Source organism: Hyperolius riggenbachi, chromosome 2 (assembly GCF_040937935.1).
Source record: "Hyperolius riggenbachi isolate aHypRig1 chromosome 2, aHypRig1.pri, whole genome shotgun sequence".
In the NCBI taxonomy this organism is placed as follows: domain Eukaryota; kingdom Metazoa; phylum Chordata; class Amphibia; order Anura; family Hyperoliidae; genus Hyperolius; species Hyperolius riggenbachi.
This window is the reverse complement of record NC_090647.1, coordinates 534,757,814-534,779,518: the sequence shown is the minus strand read 5'-3', so window position 1 is coordinate 534,779,518 and position 21,705 is coordinate 534,757,814. Positions and strand designations below refer to the sequence as shown.

Sequence of the window (21,705 nt, the reverse complement as noted above, 5' to 3'; positions counted from 1 at the left end):
CCTCACCTTCAATGGGCAGGAACGGCTCCTTGGATTTCGCCTGCGGCCACACTAAGCCGAAAGCGCCCGCTCTCGTCAGATCGCGGAAGCTAAATGGCTTCAGGTGTGGTTAGTAGCTGCGTGGGAGATTGGCTGTGAACCCCAGGCGCTGCAGGCTTTTTTGGGGGGTTTGCGGTCCAATGGCTATGAGCACGTGGGAAGCCTCACCTTCAAGGTGCAGGAACGGCGCCTTGGATTTTGGCTGTGGCCACACTAAGCCGAAAGTGCCCGCTCTCGTCAGATCGCGGAAGCGAAGTGGCTTCAGGCCTGGTTAGTAGCTGCGTGGGAGACCGGCTGTGAACCCCAGGTGCTGCAGGCTTTTTTTGGGGTTTGCGGTCCAATGGCTATGAGCACGTGGGAAGCCTCACCTTCAAGGCGCAGGAACGGCGCCTTGGATTTCGCTTGCGGCCACACTAAGCTGAAAGCGCCCGCTCTCGTCAGATCGCGGATGCTAAGCGGCTTGAGGCCTGGTTAGTAGCTGCGTGGGAGAGTGGCTGTGAACCCCAGGTGCAGCAGGCTTTTTTGGGGGGTTTGCGGTCCAATGGCTATGAGCACGTGGGAAGCCTCACCTTCAAGGCGCAGGAACGGCAGCTTGGATTTTGCCTGCGGCCACACTAAACCGAAAGCGCCCGCTCTTGTCAGATCGTGGAAGCTAAGTGGCTTCACGCCTGGTTAGTAGCTGTGTGGGACACCGGCAGTGAACCCCAGGTGCTGCAGGCTTTTTTTGGGGGTTTGCGGTCCAATGGCTATGAGCACGTGGGAAGCCTCACCTTCAAGGAGCAGGAACGGCGCCTTGGAATTCGCCTGCGGCCACACTAAGCTGAAAGCGCCCGCTCTTGTCAGATCGCGGAAGCTAAGTGGCTTCAGGCCTGGTTAGTAGCTGCGTGGGAGACCGGCTGTGAACCCCAGATGCAGCAGACTTTTTTGGGGGGTTTGCGGTCCAATGGCTATGAGCACGTGGGAAGCCTCAACTTTAAGGCGCAGGAACGGCACCTTGGATTTTGCCTGCGGCCTTACTAAGCCGAAAGCGCCCGCTCTCGTCAGATCGCGGAAGCTAAATGGCTTTAGGCCTGGTTAGTAGCTGCGTGGGAGACTGGCTGTGAACTCCAGGTGCTTCAGGCTTTTTTTGGGGGTTTGCGGTCCAATGGCTATGAGCACGTGGGAAGCCTCACCTTCAAGGCGCAGGAACGGCGCCTTGGATTGTGCCTGCGGCCAAACTAAGCCAAAAGCTCATCTCCTCTCTGGGTTTCAACTATCACCTATATGCAGATGACACCCAGATTTACCTCCATACCACTGACCTCTCCACCACCACCATGGAGAAGGTATCCTCTGGTCTCTCAGCTATTTCATCGTGGATGTCTGCCAGGTTCCTAAAATTAAACCTGGATAAGACTGAGCTCCTAATCTTCCCGCCCCGTGCTGCTTCACCCCCCACTGACCTCTATGTCACTGTCAATGGCACAATCATTCATCCAACCACACAAGCCCGCTGCCTGGGTGTCACCCTAGACTCGGCCCTCTCCTTCACCTCCCACATCCAAACCGTAGCTAGAGCCTGCTATTTCCACTTACGCAACATCTCCAAGATCCGGCCTTTCCTGACCCCAGACACTACCAAACTCCTTGTCCATGCCCTCATCATCTCCCGCCTGGACTACTGCAACTCCCTCTTGTCAGGCCTTCCTCAAAACCGCATCGCCCCCCTAAAATCCATCATGAACGCAGCAGCCAGACTCATCTACTCCTCCCACCGCTCTGTCTCCACAACTCCCCTACGCAAATCCCTTCATTGGCTTCCAATTCACTTCAGAATCAACTTCAAGATCCTATGTTTGGCATACAAATCCTTACACAAGTCCTGCCCAACCTACATCTCTGACCTGGTCAGCAGATATACACCTGGCCGCCCACTTCGCTCCTCCAACGACCTCCTCCTAACCACCCCACGCATCTCGCACTCCCATGCCAGACTGCAGGACTTCACTAGAGCTGCCCCTATCCTGTGGAACTCTCTCCCGCTGCCCATCAGGCTCGCTCCCACCTTCAACACCTTCAAAAAAGCACTCAAAACTCACTTCTTCAAGGAGGCCTACATCAACTCGACACTACCCTAATCCTTTCTGCCAATAACTTCTTGATGCACCCCCTCCTTTTGTGTAACCAGCCCCTCCCTCTAGATTGTAAGCCTTTGGCAGGGCCCTCTTCCCTTGTGTATCATACTTGACTGTGTGCCCTTTACCCAGAATTTGGAACTGGTAATTTTTTACCACTACCATTCCAGTTTATGATCTGGCATTGTACTATTATCTGCATTGTGTTGTGTATCTTATTGCTATTACCTGTATTGTTGTATCTATGGTCCGTTACCTGTATTGTTCTGTCAACCCTGTTATCATTGTCTGTAAGCCTATTTATTGTACAGCGCTGCGTAATATGTTGGCGCTATATAAATCTAATAAATAATAATAATAATAATAAAAGCGCCCGCTCTCATCAGATTTTGGAAGCTAAGGGACTTAGGCCTGGTTAATAGCTGCGTCGGAGACCGGCTGTGAACCCCAGGTGCTGCAGGCTTTTTTTTGGGGTTTGCGGTCCAATGGCTATGAGCACGTGGGAAGCCTCACCTTCAAGGCGCAGGTACGGCGCCTTGGATTTTGCCTGTGGCCACACTAAGCCGAAAGCGCCCGCTCTCGTCAGATTGCGGAAGCTACGCGGCTTCAGGCCTGGTTAGTAGCTGTGTGGGAGACCGGCTGTGAACCTGTGGGGGTGACACAGTTTGCCGATTAGTGGCATATTGTGTGCACATGCTGGGTGGGGGTGACACAGGTTGCCTATTAGTGGCATATTGTGTGTACGCATGCTGGGTGGGGTTGACTAGAGTTGGGCGAACAGTTCAGCTGTGTTAGCCGAACTGCAGCCGAACTGTTCGGCTGCCCAACCTGTCATTTCGCTGTGGCTCTTACTACTTCCGGGTCGCAATGACCCGAAGAAGTACGTCTGCGCTGGCCCGGCGGAGCGCGTCCTAGATCGCGCTCCCGTTGCCGGGCATTCTCTGCGCATGTGTGTGACGTCATGAGTGAGCCGAACTGTTCGCCCAACTCTAGGGTTGACACAGGCTCTCTAATAGTGGCATATTGTGTGTGCGCATGCTGGGTGGGGGGGTGACACAGGCTGCCTATCAGTGGCATATTGTGTGTATGCATGCTGGGTGGGGGTGACACAGGTTGCCTATTAGTGGCATATTGTGTGTGCGCATGCTGGATGGGGGTGACACAGGTTGCCTATTAGTGGCATATTGTGTGTGCGCATGCTGGGTGGGGGTGACACAGGTTGCCTATTAGTGGCATATTGTGTGAGCGCATGCTGGGTGGGGGTGACACAGGCTGCCTATCAGTGGCATATTGTGTGCACATGCTGGGTGGGGGTGACACAGGCTGCCAATTAGTGGCATATTGTGTGTGCACATGCGGGGTGGGGGTGACACAGGTTGCCTATTAGTGGCATATTGTATGCGCATGCTGGGGGGGGGGGTGACACAGGCTGCCTATTAGTGGCATATTGTGTGGGCACATTCTGGGTGGGGGTGACACAGGCTGCATATTAGTGGCATATTGTGTGTGCATGCTGGGTGGGGGTGACACAAGCTGCCTATTAGTGGCATATTGTGTACGCATGCTGGGTGGGGAGACACAGGCTGCCTATTAGTGGCATATTGTGTGTACGCATGCTGGGTGGGGGTGACACAGGCTGCCTATTAGTGGCATATTGTGTGCGCATGCTGGGTAGGGGTGACACAGGCTGTCTATTAGTGGCATATTGTGTGCGCATGCTGGGTGGGGGTGACACAGACTTCCTATTAGTGGCATATTGTGTGCACATGCTGGGTGGGGGTGACACAGTTTGCCGATTAGTGGCATATTGTGTGCACATGCTGGGTGGAGGTGACACAGGCTGCCTATTAGTGGCATATTGTGTGGGCGCATGCTGGGTGGGGCACAGGCTGCCTATTAGTGGCATAATGTGTTGCCGCATGCTGGGAGGGGGTGACACAGGCTGCCTATTAGTGGCATATTGTGTCGGCGCGTGCTGGGTGAGGGTGACACTGGTTGCCTATTAGTGGCATATTGTGTGTGCGCATGCTGGGTGGGGGTGACACAGGCTGCCTATTAGTGGCATATTGTGTGTACGCATGCTGGGTTGGGGTGAAACAGGCTGCCTATTAGTGACATATTGTGTGTGCATGCTGGGTGGGGGTGACACAGGTTGCCTATTAGTGGCATATTGTGTGTACGCATGCTGGGTGGGGGTGACACAGGCTGCCTATTAGTGGCATATTGTGTGTGCATGCTGGGTGGGGGTGACACAGGTTGCCTATTAGTGGCATATTGTGTGCACATGCTGGGTGGGGGTGACACAGGCTGCTTATTAGTGGCATATTGTGTACGCATGCTGGGTGGGGGTGACACAGGCTGCCTATTAGTGGCATATTGTGTGGGCGCATGCTGGGTGGGGGTGACACAGGTTACCTATTAGTGGCATATTGTGTGCGCATGCTGAGGTGAGGGTGACACAGGCTGCCTATTAGTGGCATATTGTGTGTGCACATGCTCGGTGGGGGTGACACAGGCTGCCTATTAGTGGCATATTGTGTGTGCACATGCTGGGTGGGGGTGACACAGGCTGCCTATTAGTGGCATATTGTGTGTACGCATGCTGGGTGGGGGTGACACAGGCTGTCTATTAGTGGCATATTGTGTGTGCACATGCTGGGTGAGTGTGACACAGGCTGTCTATTAGTGGCATATTGTGTGTACGCATGCTGGGTGGGGGTGACACAGGCTGTCTATTAGTGGCATATTGCATGCGCATGCTGGGTGGGGGTGACACAGGTTGCCTATTAGTGGCATATTGTGTGAGCGCATGCTGGGTGGGGGTGACACAGGTTGCCTATTAGTGGCATATTGTGTGAGCGCATGCTGGGTGGGGGTGACACAGGTTGCCTATTAGTGGCATATTGTGTGGGCACATGCTGGGTGGGGGTGACACAGGTTGCCTATTAGTGGCATATTGTGTGGGCGCATGCTGGGTGCGGGTGACACAGGCTGACTAAAAGTGTTGATCGAACACTAAAATGTTCCGGTTCGAACGTCGCCCCGATATTCGGCATGTTCGGGCCGAATTCCAAACCCAATGCAAGTAAATGGGGACTCAAATATTTCTGCTTTGCAGGCCAGAAGAAAACATAAAAAATGAGGAAAACTTATGCAAAATGGCTTGGGAATAGTGTGTGTGTGTGTGTGTGTGTGTGTGGGGGGGGGGGTGTCCCTGATGACATCAAAATGGGCCCTGATGACATCACAATAGCCAGAAAAGCATACATAGGATGCTCTGGAGTCTCTTGAAGCAGATGATGTTAGACCTCTGGGGGCTCCTGGACTGTGTTAGGTGTGCAAGGTGTCTTGCAAGGCGGCTGTGGTAACAAAAAGTGCAGTTAGTTAATTATGGTATTTTTTTTTCTTAGGATGGCTACCTTAGCTTAATATAGTAGGTTATATTTGTTGGTTGCATGGTTAGGTTAGTTAATTATAGTAGATTGGTTTTTGTTGGTTGGATAAAAAATTATAGCTAGCTTCCAACTGACATTTATGCTCCATCTCTCCTTCTATTAACGCATTTCTGATACCGTTTATTTGTTTGGCTGAAACTACTATTATTTGCTTAGTGTAGGCAGCCCATTCTTCCTCATCTTACAATGGGGATCATTAAAATGAACCAGCCTGTTAGAGAGAATGAGCAAAGAAAACCTGTTGCTGAACTCTGGGGCCTCTAAGGCAAGTAGAAGAGTTCATGTTGTCTTTGTCTTCCACTCTTAGGTGGTCATGTGGTCCTCTTCGCTGCTTGTCCGGTCTGTGCATTCGTACAACTGTAAAGTGGGGAATGAGGGGGATACCGCTTTACGGAGGACAGATGAGCAGTACCCCGGTCAAACTGAGTGAAAGCAAGGGGAGTCAAGACTAGCTTGTTCTTCTCTGTGTGGACACCCAGGGAGCAGGAGGAAACCAAAGTAATTTATGACCACTCCTTTTGTTTATATCTTTCTGATATAAACAGCTTGTGTGGAAGTTGTTGTTGTTGTTAGTGTGAGTAGTCTATTCTTCCTCAACTTACACTGAGGATTTACATGAGCTAGACTGCCGCTGAACTCCAGGGGCCCCTAGGGCACTTACAGAGTTTTAGGTTGTCCTTGTCGCATAGTCTTAGGTGGTCATACGGTCCTCTTCGCTGCTCATCAGGTCTGTGCATTCATACAACTGTAAAGTGGGGAATGAGGGGGCTACCGCTTTACGGAGGACGGATGAGCAGTACCCCAGTCAAATAAGAGGAAACCAAAGTAATATATGACCACCCTATAAATCACACATACACTGACTGACATACACTGACAGCTTTTACCCCAGACTAACTTACCTTAACTGACTCATACTGACTGATACCCAGTCCCAGACATACACACTGTGACAGACACACACTCACTTTAGAATGACATACCCAGACCAACACCTCATCCCATGGACTGTAGCATAGTGCTAACCACAGAGATGAGATTAGGATAAGATTAGACCTCCCCACACACACACACACCAAACACTTGAACAGGGCATATTGGTGAGCAGCATCACTTAGGAGCAGGAGATGTAGGATTAGATTAGGTGTTACAGCGTGGTTACGAGCACACGCTGGACGCATAGTGCCGGACTGGTTGCGTCCTCTGAGGCTGCCAATTGCTATTGGCTGCATGATTTCCTGTCATGCGCCCTGGTGCTCCAGGGACGCTGAGTAGTTGTATTTAAGTGGCTTAGTCGCCATTTACACAGTTGCACTCCTGTCTATAGCTGCTTGGTGATCTTTACACCTGCCATCAGGATTGTAAGTATCTATGCATATATGTATTGGTCTCATATTTTGTAGATCCCTTTCTTTATTATATGCTGGGACTCTTATGTGTATATAGACTTGGTCTATTTTTATAGGAATCAATTCGTTTTGGTGCAGTGACAGGACTATATGTTAGTGATGTTGGGTACTATATGTGGCATCATAATCGACCTATGTGTTAGTCATGTGGACCCTTCACTGTCTCTAGTACTGTAACACATTCAACATATTATGGTCAGGCTTTATAGAGACTTTAACCAGTTGCCATCTCACTGTACCTATAATTGATGTAGTTTATGCAATATATTGATGCTGTTGGTCATATTCATTGTGCAGTGTCTCTGAGTGCGGACTGTTCCTCTATATATGTTTATACTCTCTATATATTTTTTGCCAGGTGTGATATGTGTCTGCTTGGTCAGACCTAGTTTCTGTCATACCCTTTGCTCCTGCCATGTATTGCCTACAGGATATATAGGTTGGTGTATATGTATATTATTGATTTCTTTATACTTTTAGGTGCCTTTTTCTTTATATACATAGGTGCCTCTTTCTCTTTTAGTATAGCAACGGGGACCAATATTTACAGGCCCCATGTGGTTGTTGCTATTTTTTATGGTGTGGGCCCCATTTGGTCTTGACTATATTATATACTCTACATTTCATCCTTGACAGTGTGGCTATTGAGCCGATATTTACTGCCTCATGTTGTTCTTGCCACACTGTTCTCTACACCTGGACTGATGTCTTTATATGTCTACCCTTCTATGATCTTCCTTTGGGATTGGACACTATATTTTCTGGGACGTAGTGTGGAGGACCCTGCTTAGGGCCTTGTGTAGAACACACTCCGCCTTCACCTTTTTGGAACCTCTTCTGTAGGGTGTCGGTACTCGTTTATTCAATACATTATATTAATGTTTCTTAATGGGAATTTTTTTTGATCTCTTTTGTAGAAAGTGCTTATACAGTGGCCTGATGAAGGGCATTATATGCCCGAAACGAGCGTGTCGTTGCCAATTGATTTCTTGCTGAAAGCCTTTTTTACAAATTACTGAAATTTCCTGTGATTATTCATGCAAATGAGGAGCATCCTGCAGAGACCTCCTTTTTAAGAATTTTGTAACTGTGTCAATAAAGATTTTGGATATTTTTGTACCACAAGACCTACAAGACTTTGTGCTTTATGTTTATACCATAGTCCTTTCTACAAATAAAGTGAGTTGTTTTGAAGTGAGGTGGATCACATCAAAAAGGACAAAAGGTTTTTCAGTCTTTCTCCTACAAAAAAAGACATCATCCCAATTATAATATTACCAGCATCACTTAGGAGCAGGAGATGTAGGATTAGATTAGGTGTTACATATCACACATGCACCCCAACACTAGAATAGCTTTCAGAGTGACTAGCACCAATTAGAGTAGGCCAGCATAGTGTAGTGTAGGCCCCGCCCGAAGAGAGTCTACCTTGTCGCTGGTGGGCGGGCTTACAATCCTGTTGGCCAAATGTTTCATTTTTGCCAACTGGATTAACCAAAAGACTCTCTGGGCTGGAACCCACAAGTGCGATTTTGAGAGCATTTTTGGAGCATTACAGAACGCTAGCGTTTAGCCAAAATGCTCAGCTAATGTAAATGGATGGGGTAACTTCCACTGGAGCGCTTGCGATTCCTCAAATCGCAAACGCAGGACATGGAGCATTTTGGGAGCGTTAGCGCTTCAGTGTAAAGTATATAAACCCTGGCGTAACCGCTCATCAAAACCTGCATGGAGCGATTTTGCTAGCGTTTTAACGTTACCACACACTGTAACAAAATTAAAATTAATTAAAAGGACCAATCAGGCTTTAAATCGCTAATCGCTACACAATCGCAGGCAAATTGATGCACTTTGTAAAATCACTTCCTAAAACGCTCATGAAACCGCTGACAAACTGCTCCTACAAAATGCTGGCGCTTGCGATTAGCGATAGCGTTTTGCAGTGGGTTCCAGGCCTCACTTAAAAAAAAAATGCATGATCAGTTCTGTGGTCCAAGTCATCAATTTTAATGTGTTATTTATTTCTTCCTGTCCCGAGGTACATCACTCAGTCCACAAAACTAAAGAAGACTTCCAGGAAGCAGTTTTTACTTTCACTTAGGGATTTTAAAAATGATTTCTTTGTGGTTCTTAAAGAACCACTATCGCGGAAATTTAAAAATGTAAAATACATGTAAACACATACAAATAAGCAGTGTTTCACCCCGATTAAAATGAGCCTTAAATTACTTTTTTCCCATCTTGGTGTCACATACAGTAGGTAGTAACAATCTGACGGAACCAATAGGTTTTGGTCTAGTCCATCTCTTCATGGGGGATTCTCAGCATGGCCTTTATAACTTTCAAAGACCCTCCTTAAAAATAATTTATATAAAGATCCTGGCAGCCTCCCTGCTCACTGCACACTTTTGTAGCAGTTAGACGGAGCAACTGCCATTCACTAAGTGCTTTTAAAAATAAAGAAAACCCTAAGAACGCCCCACTAGGAGATGGGCTAGTCCAAAACCTGTTGGTTCTACCAGATTTCTTCTACCCACTGTAAGTGACAGAAACATAGGAGAAATGTAATTAAGGGCTCATTTTACTCTGGAAGAAATGTACTTCTTATTTGTATGTGTTTACATGTATTTTACATTTTACAATGTTCACGATAATGGTCCTTTAAGCACCTGAGGAACACATGTTTACACCCCCCCCCCCCCCCCCCCTATTGACCAGGCCATTGTTTACATTTCCACACTTTACAACTTTAATGGTTTATTGCTCAGTCATACAACTTAGCACCCAAATGAATGTTACCTCCTTTTCTTCCCACTAATAGAGCTTTCTTTGGGTGGTCTCTGATTGCTGCTGCAATCTTTACAGCCATTAGGAGGGACAGTTAAGTGACAGGGCTGTCCTCTGTACAGCGATGCGCTAGATTGCAGCACTGTACACATATTTATTAGCTGTTTATGTCTTTAAGTCAGCTTATCAGCTCCGATTGTGACTGGCAGGCTGATGACAAAACTCCGCTTTGTTTACAGCAGGGAACGCGTGCTCGAGCTAGCGCTCATTCCCTGAAAATCTCGTTTCTGGGGAGATCATGCCACCTGGCATGAGCAAGGAACGAGTAAGCCACTCTGCCACTTGCAATCCTGCGTTAGGCGGTCGCAGAGTGGTTAAAGTGATCCGGAACTCAATTTGCACTTCTTTGCAGCCATGGCGACAATACTCTTCTGAGTACAAACTGTAACGATCGGTGTAACACAGAGAGGGTCTGATTACCGGTGAACTGCAGTATCACCGAGAATGCAGAATATACCTGATTATTGGTGATCTGCAGTATCACTGATAATCAGATATATAAGCTAACCTCTGGACACCTGAGTAACGAGTGTTTGGTGCAACTGTAATGTTTTGAGGGCTGCACCTCAAGAGCAGGTACAGGGCAGCAAGAAGTACTGCGCAAGTACTGATTCCTTCCAAAGGCCTAGACTACCCTGAGGGAGGAGTCAGGCTGAGCATAGGAAGGACAGAGCGTGAGTGACACCAATGAGGTAGTGTCACTAACGGATCTGGGAACTGCCTCTAACAGTAAGGTCAGTTCTCACGGTCGGGCAAGCCAGATCGTAAACACACGGACAGATAAAGTACAGATTCAGAAGGCAGAGGCGGAGTCTAAAGTACAGGCAGGGCTCGGCAACAGGGTATCAGATATATCGAGGTACAAAATCAGGAGGCAAATGCAGAGTCTAAGGACGAGCCGGGGTTCGGCAACAGAGTATCAGAATAGCAAGGTACAGGATCAGAGTTCAGAAGAATAGTCAAGGCAGGTAAAGGGTCATAACAGATAATCACAATCAAACTAGTACTTTAAGCTATCAACAGAATCTAGCTAAGTGTAGGATTACAGCTCCAGCTGGTCCCGGCACACTTTCGGATCTGACTCAGGTCTGCGTGCTACCACGTAGTGATCGCAACGCCAGACAACCAGCAACTGAACAGCCAGCAGTATATATACCAGAACACTCTCCAGGCCCCTCCCTAATTGCTGGACCAATGAGAGGTGTAAAAATTGTCAGCTGACCGGCCTGATCAGCTGACTCACTTCTGGCTGTTATATAAGCTCTGCCTCTGTGCGCGCGCGCGTGTCACTCTGAATCTTGGTGGACTATCAGTCCCAGCCACACCAGTACTGTCTTGCAATGTATCCAGCGAACCGAGCGTGGGAGCCGCCGCACCGCTCACTACACCAGTGGCGGCTTCCCCATGCTCAACCCCCTTGTCAGGGACACTGCCATGCGGCAAGTTCGCCGCCTCCAATGCGGATTCCGCCGCTCCCAATGTGGATTCCGCCGTTCCCAATGCGGATTCATCTGCTCTCCCTATGCGGCATGCAGCGGTTTTTCCGCGTTGTGACGCCATGCTGGACGCGGAAACAGCCGCCTCACCCTGAGAAACGGCGGCTTTTCCGCGTTTCTTCACACAAACTGCTTAGAAACTAACACCTTTTTGGAATTAGAAATTGATTGGCTCATACAATTCCTTTTAAACAGTGCACCTTGCCTGTCTGTTTGCTGATCCATTCCTTCCAACACATTTCCTACATTACATTCAGCATATTGCTCCACCCCCTAGTATCATCTGTGAAGATGTGCTGAATATGGAGAAACCCCAAAAAGTGGGCACTAAAATATTGCCACATCATCATTATAATTACCTAATTATGCTTCTGTCATGTTTTAATTTCTGTTACTTCTCCCCATTACACCCTGTTGTTTATTTACCATGCCTTTATCATCAAATGTACAGCCATGCATCAGCCACATGCCAGAGTGTCACAGTAGCCAGTGTGGCAAGATGATTGGTTGTGTCCCTGATGACATCAAAATGGGCCCTGATGACATCACAATAGTCAGAAAAGCATAAATAGGATGCTCTGGAGTCTCTTGAAGCAGATGATGTTAGACCTCTGGGGGCTCCTGGACTGTGTTAGGTGTGCAAGGTGTCTTGCAAGGCGGCTGTGGTAACAAAAAGTGCAGTTAGTTAATTATGGTATATTTTTTTTTCTTAGGATGGCTACCTTAGCTTAATATAGTAGGTTATATTTGTTGGTTGCATGGTTAGGTTAGTTAATTATAGTAGATTGGTTTTTGTTGGTTGGATACAAAATTATAGCTAGCTTCCGACTGACATTTATGCTCCATCTCTCCTTCTATTAACGCATTTCTGATACAGTTTATTTGTTTGGCTGGAACTACTATTATTTGCTTAGTGTAGGCAGCCCATTCTTCCTCATCTTACAATGGGGATCATTAAAATGAACCAGCCTGTTAGAGAGAATGAGCAAAGAAAACCTGTTGCTGAACTCTGGGGCCTCTAAGGCAAGTAGAAGAGTTCATGTTGTCTTTGTCTTCCACTCTTAGGTGGTCATGTGGTCCTCTTCGCTGCTTGTCCGGTCTGTGCATTCGTACAACTGTAAAGTGGGGAATGAGGGGGTTACCGCATTACGGAGGACAGATGAGCAGTACTCCGGTCAAACTGAGTGAAAGCAAGGGGAGTCAAGACTAGCTTGTTCTTCTCTGTGTGGACACCCAGGGAGCAGGAGGAAACCAAAGTAATTTATGACCACTCCTTTTGTTTATATCTTTCTGATATAAACAGCTTGTGTGGAAGTTGTTGTTAGTGTGAGTAGTCTTTTCTTCCTCAACTTACACTGAGGATTTACATGAGCTAGACTGCTGCTGAACTCCAGGGGCCCCTAGGGCACTTTCAGAGTTTTAGGTTGTCATTGTCGCATAGTCTTAGGTGGTCATACGGTCCTCTTCGCTGCTCATCAGGTCTGTGCATTCGTACAACTGTAAAGTGGGAAATGAGGGAGCTACCGCTTTACAGAGGATGGATGAGCAGTACCCCAGTCAAATAAGTGGAAACCAAAGTAATATATGACCACCCTTTAAAACACACATACACTGACTGACATACACTGACAGCTTTTACCCCAGACTAACTTACCTTAACTGACTCATACTGACTGATACCCAGTCCCAGACATACACACTGTGACAGACACACACTCACTTTAGAATGACATACCCAGACCAACACCTCATCCCATGGACTGTAGCATAGTGCTAACCACAGAGATGAGATTAGGATAAGGTTAGACCTACCTACACACACCAAACACTTGAACAGGGCATATTGGTGAGCAGCACCACTTAGGAGCAGGAGATGTAGGATTAGATTAGGTGTTACATATCACACATGCACTCCAACACTAGAATAGCTTTCAGGGTGACTAGCACCAATTAGAGTAGGCCAGCATAGTGTAGTGTAGGCCCCGCCCGAAGAGAGTCTACCTTGTCGCTGGTGGGCGGGCTTATAATCCTGTTGGCCAAATGTTTCATTTTTGCCAACTGGATTAACCAAAAGACTCTTACTTTAAAAAAAAAATGCGTCATAAGTTTTGTGGCCCAAGTCATCAATTTTAATGTGTTTTTTATTTCTTCCTGTCCCGAGGTACATCACTCAATCCACAAAACTAAAGAAGACCTCCAGGAAGCAGTTTTTACTTTCACTTAAGGATTTTAAAAATGATTTATTTGTGGTTCTTAAAGAACCACTATCGCGGAAAATTTAAAAATGTAAAATACATGTAAACACATACAGGAAATGTAACCTCCTTCACTACTCACTGCCTGTGAGTACATCATGTCCACTTTATAGGTGAAAACGTAGTATTTCCTCTCATTGAAGTAAAATTTAAGAGTATTTTTCACTTTAAGGCTGAGGCCCCACCCACCAGTTGGCTCCCATCCGCGGATGTATATTAACCTGCTGGGCGGTCTGGACGAGCTCAGCTCGTCCAGTACTGCCGGAGCCTGCCGCTCAGGCCCTACTGGGCCGATTTGGCTCAGATAAAAAGCAGCACACGCAGTCAGCACTTTGCCAGCCGCGTGTGCTACCTGATCGCCGCTGCAGCGCGGTGATCTGCCGCATGCAGCGGCGAAAGAGGGTCCCCCCAGCCACCTGAGCCCAGCGTAGCCGGAACAAAAAGTTCCGGCCAGCGCTAAGGGCTGGATCGGAGGCGGCTGACGTCAGGACGTCGGCTGACGTCACTCCGCTCGTCGCCATGGCGACGAGGTAAGCGAAACACGGAAGGCCGCTCATTGCGGCCTTCCGTGTTACTTCTGGCCGCCGGAGGCGATCGGAAGAACGCCTCCGGAGCGCCCTCTAGTGGGCTTTCATGCAGCCAACTTTTAGTTGGCTGCATGAAATAGTTTTTTTTTTATTAAAAAAAACCCCTCCCGCAGCCTCCCTGGCGATCTTAATAGAACGCCAGGGAGGTTAATTAGCCCTACTCTGCAGTGCCTTAGGGCTCTTTCACATCAGACAACGCGAGCAGGAGCCGTTCTCCTGCACGCGTTGTCTGCCTGCGGCGTGTCGTCAGGTATCTGCGGTGTGACGCAATCAGCGGCGGTAGCTGGTAATTAAACCCAACGGAAAACGCCGGCTCGCGGGTGCGTTGGAGGAAAAACTGTGGCCGGGTGCGTCGGAACCGCAACGCATCGAAACGCAGCGTCGAGTGTGAAAGGTAAAATGAAAGTCTATGGACTTTCATTTTACCTTGGTTAATGCAAATGTTAGCCGTTTGCGTTAATGCACAAAGTCTGCCCTAATGACGTGAAAGAGCCCTTATGGGTAGTGACGTTTAGAAACGTCTCAAGCAGCTACTGGTGTTTTTTTTGTTTTTTTTTAATTTATAAACTGACAGCTGTGCAGCTTTGACTGCACGAGCTGATCACACACACACTGATCCTCTATGTGAGGCTTTGAACAGTGGCACCTCCAGGCTCCCAGCAGGACAAGCTTCTGCTATGGGCCTCACTTAGAGAAGGGCCTCGGGATCTCCCTGACCTCACACACTGTCACAGCGACAAGTTACTCTTTCTCTGGCTGTGGCCTGGGGGGAACTGCTGCTTGCTTACACATCAGAGCTGGTGGGGCAGCAGGCAGCATCACTAATCTTTACAGCTGGCCTGGCCCGGTGTGCTCAAAGTCCTTGCAGGTGGCCGCTGAATCCTCGGCTAAGCCCCGCCCCCAGCAGTGTGCAGTAGCATACTCTTGTTGTTCACTAAGGCCAGAGTCCCCGGCTTTGGGTGAGAGAGTTCCTGATCCTCCCACCTGCAGGCTCAGTCCTGACTGGCTGCTGTTCCTCCCTAGAGTTCTCTGAATGGAGTCCTCCACAGCCCTGGCTGCACTTTCGGAGCCAAGGAAAAGAGGCAGCCAGGCAAGAGGAGGAAAAGTAGTACTGTGAGAGTGTGTGTGAGTGAATCAATGTGTGTCTGCAGTGGATGTATGTGTGTACAGGGCTTGCATTTGTGTGCGCTGGCAGGTGCAGAGAGCCCAGTCAGCACCCTCCCAATTTAATCTTAAAAATTGCACACACAAAAGCTCCGCCCACCACCTGTGGGAAGCTTCGCCCACCACCCACGGGAAGCTCCACCCATTTCCTGAACCACTTAGGGAGTGGAGAGGTGTCCCATCAGGAATTCTAAGGTACCCTGACAAGACAAACCTCCAGACTCAGGTCACCTGTCCCATGCTCAAATTTACCCCAGGAAACGTCCTGGCCTCCGGACTACTCGGCTCAATGGTCCCTCTTTTGCTGGGATACGTCCTGGATTCGGGTTCCCCGTCCTGGGTTGACTAGCGTCCTGGGTCATTGCTGCGTGCCCCAGCCTCCTCCACCCTGCCCCGGTCTCTTCCACCCTCCGATCAGCCCTTCTCCACCTCCCAATCCACTCTCCAGCTCAGGATGCAACACAACATCCCACGTACCTGTCTGACAGCCCCCCATGCTGTTTGATTGTGTGTCACGCTGACTAGGTTAGCAGCAGCCAGGCCATGAGGGGACGGAGCCATTGGGATAGAGAAGAAAATGCTGGGGCGCCCTCCCAGCAAGCCAGGTCAAGAAGTGAGAAAGAGAGGAAGGTGAGGACCCCATACCCAGTGTCACCCTCCCCACTAAATGTTACTCTCCCACCACCCAGTGTTACCCTCCCCACTCAGTGTCTTCTTCCCCCTTCACACAATGTCACCCTCCCTACTCGGTGTCACCCTCTTCCCCACCCAGTGTCACTCTCCCCACTAAGTGTCATCCTCCCCACCCAGTGTTACCCAGCTACCCACTTAGTGTCACCTTCCTCCCCTCCCACACAGTGTCACCCTCCATACTCAGTGTTACCCTCCCCACTCAGTGTCTTCTTCCCCCTTCACACAATGTCACCCTTCCTACTCAGTGTCACCCTCTTCCCTACCCAGTGTCACTCTCCCCACTAAGTATCATCCTCCCCACCCAGTGTTACCCAGCTACTCACTTAGTGTCACCCTCCTCCCCTCCCACACAGTGTCACCCTCTGTACTCAGTGTTACCCTCTTCCCCACTAAGTGTTACCCTCCTCCCTACCCATTGTCCTCTTCACCCACCCAGTGTTACCTTCTTCACCTGCCTAGTGTTCCCCTCCCCACTCAGTGACAACCTCCCCCTATTCTGTGTTTACCCTCCTCCTCACCCAGTGTCACCCTCCCAGAAGCACCTAGTGTTGTCTTACCATTCCACTCAGCAGTTCCAAACCAACCCACCCAGTGGGGGGAGCATTTAATGCATTTATGTCAGGTAATATTTTCTGCATTTAAAATGTGGGGTAATGTAGTTTTTTTGTATTCCACATGTGTCAGAGATACCATTTGTCACATTTCATGTTTGCTGCATTTCATGTTTGGGAGGCAACATTTACTGCATTTTAACACGTGGGAGGTAATGTTTATCGCCATTCCTGTTGTGCTAGCGGTAACGGTGGTTGCATTTCAAGTGTCGGAGGTAACAGTGGTTGCATTTCAAGTGTCGGAGGTAACAGTGGTTGCATTTCAAGTATTGGAAGGTAACAGTAGTTGCATTTCAAGTGTTGGAAGGTAACGATGATTGCATTTCAAGTGTCGGAGGTAACGGTTGTTAAATTTCAAGTGTCGGAAGATAACGGTTGTTGAATTCAGCCCACACGTGGTGATTATCGTCTTCCTCCCAGGCATTGTCGCATTGGTAACAGCTCCCCCTGTGATGACGTAACCGCATGTCATCACTGGGGGCGCTATTATTAACGCGTGCTGTCTGGGAGGAAGAAGATAGTCGCCGCATGTGGGCTGAAGAAAGGCAAGTTGTTACTGCCCGCTCTCTCCCACCGCTGCAGCTCTACTGGAGACACCTATTCCAATACTGGAGGCACCTATACTGGGGCAACTATACTTGCTACCTATACTGGATGCAACTATACTAGCCACCTATACTAGAGGCACCTACATGGCTAGCCATTTAGTATTTATATAGTGTCAACATCTTCCACAGTGCTGTACAGAGTATATTGTCTTGTCACTTAACTGTCCCTCAGAGGGGCTTACAATCTAATCCCTACTATAGTCATATCTCTATGTATGTATCGTGTAGCGTATGTATCATAGTCTAGGGCCAATTTAGGGGAAGCCAATTAACTATCTGTTTTTGGAATGTGGGAGGAAACTGCAGTGCCTGGAGGAGGCCCACGCAGGGGGAGAACATACAAATTTGTAGATAGTACCGTAGCTGGGATTCGAACCGGGGACCCAGTGCTGCAAGGCAAGAGAGCTACCTATTACGCTACAATGCTGTCCTAACCTATATTGGGGGCACCTATAGTTGCCTACCTATACTTGGGGGGGGGGGTACCTATAGCTAGCTACCTATACTGGGGGCATCAGTAGCTGGCCAGTTTGGGTGTTGGTCGCCAGATCTCGAAGTGGCAAGATTTAAGTTTCTGGCCGAACTTGAAAAGGACCGTAGAGTTCGGATTTGGCAAATTTTCCCATACTGGACAAGAAAAGTGTCCAGTAAAAGCCTTTGAGAACCAACACTGTCCAATCTCACTAGGCTTGTCGCAGCATCCACGTAGCCCATTTCGCCCGGATCCAGTCGCCACCTTGATGTCATACTTGCTTGTCCTGCCACCTGTCGCCACCGCTCGGTCCCTGCAAAACCGTAGGCCAGGGGATTTCCATTGCACTGCAAAAGACCAATGGGAATGTTCAGCAACAGGGAGAATTCTCATTGGTTCAGCCTACGGGCTATTGAAGGGACTGAGCAGCGACGGTGAGACAGGTGAGTCGCGATGGGTATGGGCCGACATGAAAGACGCTGCAGACATGGAACGGGCAGCGGTATTTGTTGCACGCCGATGCGCTCGTGGATGTGCTTACCGTTTCCGTTCTGCTTCTGCTCCAATGTGAACTGAGCCTTACTCCTCTATTCCCTTTCATCATAATAAAACATAAATTTTCATTTAAAATGAAATTTTCTCTTACATGGGGCTCCCTCCAGCCCCGTGTAGGTTGCAAAGTCCCCCGGCGTCCTCCTGGCTCCTCTCCCAGTCCCGACTAGCAGCTCAGTTATTGTACAACTTCGGCCTGAAGTCATCAGGGCTGCTTCCCGCTTTGCCTATACGTGTCATCACGCCGGCCGGCATTAGAGTCCTGTACATACACAGTTCTCTTATATTAAACCGCGTATGCGCAGGACTCACGCCGGCCAGCGTGGTGACGCCGCGTCGGCCAGCGTGATGACACGTATAGGCAAAGCAGCCCTGACAACTTCAGGCCGAAGTCGTACAATAACAGAGCCAGGACCGGGAAAGGAGCCAGGAGGATGTTGGGGGACCTGGCGGCCTACGGTGGGCTGGAGGAAGCCCCAGGTAAGTCGCAATATAATTTTTAATGACTGCTCAGGATCCCTTTAATTTACCCTGCAACCCTTACTGAAATTGCTTTACACCCACCCATCCATTGCTTTACATATATAAACAATATCAGATTAGCCATCGCCATCAATTGCACATGCACTACTTTTCATACTATCCTATCACTTCTATCCCACCACTTTCTCCTACTCTATTCAGCTACATGACTGTTCACTACTCAGCATCTGCAACTCTTCCCTGTCTGCTTCTCTTTACACATGTGCATATTACACTTCCTGGGCTTCTGCAAATGTCAGTTAGAAGAAAAAAAAAAGGTTGGGCGAGGAGGGTGTAACATCCTTTACTGTGGGCGTGTTTTCAACTGCCGGGGTAAAGAGAAAAAAAACTTGCTAATCCTGCCAGGAGTAAACAGGGATCCTCCCACACTGCCTATGGCATTTTTACAGCACCTGACTGTCAGGGTTTAGGAGATTCATTGGTCACTACTTCTTATCTATACACCTAGATCACTCTAATATACTGCTGTTAAGGAAACTTTTTTCTTCTTACAGTTCCTCTTTAACGTATTATTCTCTAACCAGTCATTATCAGATATTAACAATGAACAAAATTTTTTAAACAAAGGTATGTTCTGCCGCGAGTCTAGTGTAAGCATGGCAGTCACCGACCCTCCCCGAAGGATCAGGGAGAGGGATCTGGGTCATCTCAGTCAAACACTGCTTGACACCATTGTTCTCCCTATGCACTCCTCTCCCTATGTCCTGCACTGCTGGTCGTCCCTTCATAGTAAAAGAATGCATCACTAGCTTGGAGACTAGCGATGCATCTGCATAGCATTGGCTCCAAACGGTCACCCAAGGGATCGATTCCCAGTCAGGTGAAAATGAATGAATGTGCACATAGCTTTACCCTACAGTCCTAACTAGGTACACGAAAGAGAAAACACAGTCATTTGCACACCTAAATTCTAAACCCTTTCAGTGCGAAAAGAAAAAAAGAACACAGCCTAGTTGTATGGCTCAGGAATGGCCCTGTGCATACACACATTTATCTCATGTCTTGTCTGCTCAAGTACCCCTTAATCCAACACTAATAGGGAGTACTTGGCTTGTATTTATAGAACCAAAGAGCAGAGCAGGAACTTTTGGCATCAAGGAGCATCAAAGTAGTTTTTTTTTTTTTTTTTGCCAGGTAAACACAAAAATAGTGGCTTGAGATTAAAGAGGAATTGTAGTGAAAATCACAATGACTAAAATTGCTGATTTACACTATAGTATTCATATCATATCTTTAATCCTGGCAGGTGCAGCTCTGCAGAATGCTTGTCTCTGAGAATTACGAAGCTGGTGAGAATAATGCCTGGTCTCCCATGCTCTGGGAAAATTCTGCATAGTTAAACAGCCTAGGAGGTGCAGACTACATTCAATATACAGCAGTACAAAGATATAGGACGTTTTTCTTATGCTGAAACCAAGAAAATTACCATAAAAGTTGGCATCTTGAATAATTTACTGCAGTCTACTATATATCACTTCAAGGCCTCTTTAACCTCCTTAGCGGTAATCCTGAGTCAGGCTTGGGACGGAAAGCCACAGAAAAGGGTGGTAATCCGGTGCCTGAGTGAGTTTCATGCAGGAGCTGCTGCAGACCTCTCTGAGGTATGCTCTTCTTGTTTTTAGGGTCTAAAAGCTTACGGCAAAAATGCACGTCTTTTAGAACCTAAGTATGGAAAAAATCATAACGCCAGGGAGGTTAACCCATTCGCATTCCGTCGTTTTCACTTGAGAAATGTTCACCTCCCATTCATTAGCCTATAACTTTATCACTACTTATCACAATGAACTGATCTATATCTTGTTTTTTCCACCACCAATTAGGCTTTCTTTGGGGGGTACATTTTGCTAAGAGCCACTTTACTGTAAATGCATTTTAACAGGAAGAATAAGAAAAAAACGGAAAAAAAATCATTATTTCTGTTTTTAGCCATTATAGTTTTCAAATAATACATACCTCCATAATTAAAACTCACGTATTGTATTTGCCCATATGTCCCGGTTATTACACCGTTAAAATTATGTCCCTATCACAATGTATGGCGACAATATTTTATTTGGAAATAAAGGTGCATTTTTTCCGTTTTGCATCGATCACTATTCACAAGTTTAAAATAAAAAAAAAATATAGAAATATTTCATCTTTACATTGATATTTAAAAAGTTTAGACCCTTAGGTGTTTTTTTTTATATTAAACATATTGATTGGGTATTTTTGAGAGGGTGGGATATAAACGATTGTTTTATAATGTAAATGTGTGTTTAGTTTTATTTTTTTTACTTTTTACTTTTAGTTGTAGTTTTACTTTTTGGCCACAAGATGGCGCCCATGAGTTTGTTTACATGACGTCACTCTAAGCGTAACATACGCTTAGAGAGACGCATGGGGGAGGTAACAGCCAGAAAAGGCACATCTTCCGAGAGAAGCTGTCGCTTTTTCAGCGGGGGAGAGGAATCAGTGATCAGGCACCATAGCCTGATTCACTGATTGCCTGGCAAACGAATCGCGGGCCGGGAGCGCGCGTGATCGGCCGCGGGAGCGCGCATGGTTCCTGGACGTAGTTTCTACGTCCAGGAACTAAAATAGGTTAAAGAACAAGCGACACCCATGCTAACCTAGAAATAAAAAACACATATATAAGTAGATAAATACTACTTCTACTTACATAACAGATGTATTGCACTGTCCACGTAATGATTCTTGTGAATTTTATAAAGGAAAAGCAGAAAATCCTATTCTAGGCAGTGGCCATCTTGTCAAGCTAATGCTGACATCATATCCTCCCTGACTCTTGTTCCCCCCCCCCCCCCTCCCTTCTCTTGCTCCCCCCCCCCCCCCTCCCTTCTCTTGCTCCCCCCCCCCT

At 47.8% G+C, this 21,705-nt stretch overlaps 6 pseudogenes; all 6 read left to right on the top strand.

Moving 5' to 3' along the window:
• The first annotated feature begins 38 nt into the window (after positions 1–38).
• On the top strand, positions 39–157 carry LOC137554325 (5S ribosomal RNA; annotated as a pseudogene).
• Positions 158–239: 82 nt separating this feature from the next.
• LOC137551822 (5S ribosomal RNA) lies at positions 240–358 on the top strand (annotated as a pseudogene).
• An 81-nt stretch (positions 359–439) lies between these two features.
• On the top strand, positions 440–558 carry LOC137554306 (5S ribosomal RNA; annotated as a pseudogene).
• Positions 559–640: 82 nt separating this feature from the next.
• LOC137554589 (5S ribosomal RNA) lies at positions 641–759 on the top strand (annotated as a pseudogene).
• An 82-nt stretch (positions 760–841) lies between these two features.
• Positions 842–960, top strand: LOC137554308 (5S ribosomal RNA; annotated as a pseudogene).
• An 82-nt stretch (positions 961–1,042) lies between these two features.
• Positions 1,043–1,161, top strand: LOC137551690 (5S ribosomal RNA; annotated as a pseudogene).
• The last annotated feature ends 20,544 nt before the right edge of the window (positions 1,162–21,705 follow it).